Raw genomic sequence first — 4,540 nt, 5'->3', positions numbered from 1 at the left:
AAAACTGTGTTATTATTTGAAATGTTTTAGGGAATCCTAAAATTGTCTTACCGATTAAATCATATAATTTTGTATAACAAATACTTATTTCTCTTTCACAGATTCAAAAATTCTTTTCCAGGATTGAAATATACACATTAATATGTGTTTGTAAGGTGGAATTTATGCCGAGAACGATCAAAAATTTCGAAATTGATATATTTTTTACCATTTCTTGGTGTAACATGGCGTCTCGAACTGTCAAATCGTGACATTTGCTTTATAAAAAAATTTTGCAATTTGTTTGTACGAAATAATAATCCACAAACACGTAGTTTGCACGAACAAATAAAATTGAGTTCTTAAAATTAAACTTAGACGCTTTATCGCGACGAATTGTTATATGAAAATTAACAGGAATGTGCATATATCATAGATTGCGTAAGATATTGGTATGGTAGTATATAAAGACATGTCAATGCGCTTGAAAAACAGCGAATTTTGGTGACTTCATCAGAGTTCCAGCCTTTGCTTTAAGATTTCCTTAAGGCTTAATTATCCACTATAATGGTACATTTCAGCGCAGGATGCTAATCTTTCTTACACTGAATATTTAATCAGAATCTATTCTTCAGCATTATCATCAGACCTTTACAAAATTTTATTGGAGACGCAGTTTTTGCAGAAGATTTCAGCTCACATCGTGCTAATAAGTGAACAGAAAGCTCTTGATTTTTTTTAGCATGGCAAATCTATTAGCTATGCACATTCTCGGTCCTAATCTGAATGGCAACATGAAGAATTGTGCATTTTGTCGTCTAAAAATCTTTCTGGATCAAATTTCTTCAGATTATCATAATACTTTTCATCACGTTGAATTGCGAAGGCCAGAAGTCATACCCTTTTTCAGGATAACAAGTTTTTCGTCAGACAATGTGGATGGTAATTTATAAGGTCATTCATTCTTTTTCGCATATTCTTTCTAAGATAAGAAATGGAGAATCTCTATATAATCTCTATATAATCTCAGAATCTCGTTTATTATCGCATCTAAATATTTTAGTCGATTAATGATTTCGTAAGATACTTCTCTGTTCGATTCTTTCAAAACTTTGTCGATCTCTTGTTGCAATTTCAACTGAATTTCTGGATTAGCTGCTATTTCGTGAGCGAAGCACATTGCAGTGGAACTGGTCTTGAAACCGCCGAGGAAAATGATGAACGCTTGCGTAATCATGTCATCAATGTTTAGTTCTTTATGACCTCCTTTGTCTCTGATATTCATTATTAACTGTAGCATATCCGTGTAATATGTTCTGCGTCGCGAGTGGCGATTGTAGTCTTTAAATCAATGTCCTTGAAGAGATCCGACAAATAATCGTCCACAATTTTCAAATTGAGAATTTGCGAAAATTTTGGAAAAGTTCTAAGAAGAAGAAACTTTAACTTTAACTTTAAACGAATCTCTTTAAAATTAGATACTATTTTCTTACTGTTAATATAAAACTCGTTTGTTGGATCTTTCATAGAATTTATTTTGATTCCGAAAGCACATAAGGCGATGACGTCATTTGTTTATTTAGAAAATGCATCTTTCGTGTTTATATTCCTTTCATCTGCTAGCAATGTTATAAATTTTGTAAAATCCTTAGTACATCATTTTCATCTTGCTAGACGTAAAAGAGGGATCAACAGATTTCTTACATTCCGTCATTTTTCTCCACAAAGAGAAAATAAATTGTTTTTACATAAAGGATCATTCCAAACCAGAAAAATCAAAACGATTTGGAAATGATTCAAAATTCTTAACGAGGATATTCTTAATGAGTTCTGGATTGTGAAGTAAGAAGATAACTGGAGTTATCATCAAGTAGAATCCATAATACTTTGTATTTGGATTGAAATTATATATATGTTATTGAATTATATATATGTTTAGAAAATAATCGATGAATAATGATATTATAATAAATGATATTCGAAAAAATATAGGTGGTATTATAGTGCCGAATATTGGAATAGGTAGTATATGTATAATACCATGTCTTTTAAAGAAATTGAAATTTCTAAATGATAATGAATATTCACACCGATCTATAGATAACAATATCGATCAATAATATTCCATATTATTAGGTGTAGTAAAAGAAATCCATTATTTTGCCATTCAATTTCATGCAAAAATAATGGATTTCTTTTTACTACTCCTAATATTTGAAAATTATACTCTAATTCTTTTATAATAATTTGTGATAAGATATGACTGACTGAAAAGTATTAACGATATTATCGAAATATTATCAGACAACCTATTTCTATATAGTAATGTATTAATAATCTTTCTTATGCAAAAGCTTTTAATCTAATATTATGTGATATTATGTGATATTATATAATATTATGTGATATTATTATCAACTTTGTTACTTTGCTTGTCATAAATCAATAAATTATTGTTATATACATTATATGTTCGTAAATATATATATAGCACACATGTATACATATGTAAAAATTATAGTGCTTATATAATCCACAGAAGATAAATAACGATGCTTACATAATCATATTTGCAAAATTATATTTAAAATTATATGCATTTGCAATTTAAAGACTGATATATAAATACTGTACTTAACGTTATTGTTATATAGGATTACTTCTATATGATATGAAATGGTGTTTGAAAACATTTTTTTTATCGAAATTTGTATCTTATATAATATAAAATTGAATAAGAAAAACTAAATGATATAAATGGTATAAAATAAATGGTATAAAAATATGTTGCTTGGAGTTATTTTATAAATTATTTATAAATTATTACGTTATATATATAAAACTAATTTTATCATAACAAAACGCACTAATTTCACTAAAAATATTTTATTTCTATATAAAAAAAAATGAAAACTTATGCGGTTTATATGAAAATAAAGTTTCATAAAGTTAAAATAGCACGAATATCGTCGACAAGGGCATCAAGATTTACATAACAATTTTATGCAGCAAGTCATTTAATATATTCAATTTGATGAAACTGCGTCGCTGGATTTAATCTGATATCTATAATTATTTCTCTTATAACGGTTCTATTGATTTATGCTAGATGAGATGGTCGAAAAATTAATTATTATTTGTCTATCAAATTAAGAATTCGTTTATCGGAAATCCTTCAATAATTTACGTATGAAATCTTTCAGACTGAATGTATAATATTGTTGTCATTCGACGGATAACGACCATACGAGATTTATTTAGTGTTACTTCGTTACAATTATTGAACGGAATTACAAATACATATCTGTTTATTTATCTATTTTATCCTTTGTGTGGAACAAGAGGAAAGAGCGAAAGAAAGACGATGCGAGTATGTATGTTGTCGTCGTTACGTCCTTGAGATTCCTCGATCAGCAGCGTGCCGCAAAGACTAAGAAATCCTGCTTCTCTGTTTGGTTGCGTGTGTATCGAAATTGCGCAGATATGGCGGGATTGTACACTTTTCGGGCTTCTCGTGGACCTTATAGTGGATATGATATTCACTTCCACCAAAACTCAGGACAAGTTGTTTTCTTCCAGAAGATCAAATCGCTTGATATTGATTTTTGATCTGAGACGGACACAATTATATTTTAGCTGACGTTGTTACAAAAAATTCAATCAATCGACTCGTTCGATTATTCCCTTCTTCTGGACACTTATTGACGTATCATCGGTTTTTCAGCTTTTCCTCCTCTTTCCCTTTCACTGTCAATTATAAACTTTTGGCGGTATTGCTAAAATTCTTCTACAAATTCCTGCTTCTCTACTAACACCTTTACATTATAAATTCTTGTAATTTGTGGTCAATATAAATATTTAATTTTTCACTTCATTTGGTATTCAAATAATAAATTACATGGGTCAATTTTCACACTATATGATTACCTAAAGATTAAAGATTATCAACAGATATATCATTCATGAATTTCGTGATTACTTTTAATCTTCAGATATATTGTGAAATCGGACCTTAGAATAGTTGTACAATTTTTCATAGACGTACACATTTAGATGATCCTAAAGTAATTTGTTTTACCAACTACCAATAATTTTCGTAGAACGGTATCGAATATATTACTTTTATAAATTTGAAAATTCTTCTCTAAAATTAAGGTTTATTATACATATTATATGTGTCTTGAAATTTATGCCGGAAATGACAAAAATTTTTTTAATTATAATCTTTTTTATCACTTCTTAATCTAATATGACTGTCAAAGTCGCGACATTTGTTTAATAATCTGTACTTACAAAATTGTAGGTTAGAGACTAATAAATTACATGAAGAAATAACATTGAATTTTTAGAAGTAAATTTTTAGAAGTAAATGTCTCATTAAAACGTTATTAATTTACGAAAATTTATATGCGTGTAACATGAATGGAAGATATTACTGATATTTCCAACAAATAATATATAATCTTGTTTTATTCTCTATTATTACATATAATATTATAATGTTATATGTATATATTATATGTATATATTATATGTATTTATGAAGATCATGAACATAGGA

At 28.1% G+C, this 4,540-nt stretch overlaps 1 pseudogene; it reads right to left on the bottom strand.

The window, feature by feature from the left end:
* Positions 1-1,885, bottom strand: part of LOC108688467 — a 4,847-nt pseudogene extending 2,962 nt beyond the window's left edge.
* Between the last annotated feature and the right edge of the window lie 2,655 nt (positions 1,886-4,540).

Source organism: Atta colombica, unplaced genomic scaffold, assembly GCF_001594045.1.
Source record: "Atta colombica isolate Treedump-2 unplaced genomic scaffold, Acol1.0 scaffold105, whole genome shotgun sequence".
Classification (NCBI taxonomy): Eukaryota; Metazoa; Arthropoda; class Insecta; order Hymenoptera; family Formicidae; genus Atta; species Atta colombica.
The sequence above is the reverse complement of the archived record's forward strand: the minus strand, read 5'-3'. Positions and strand labels throughout refer to the sequence as shown.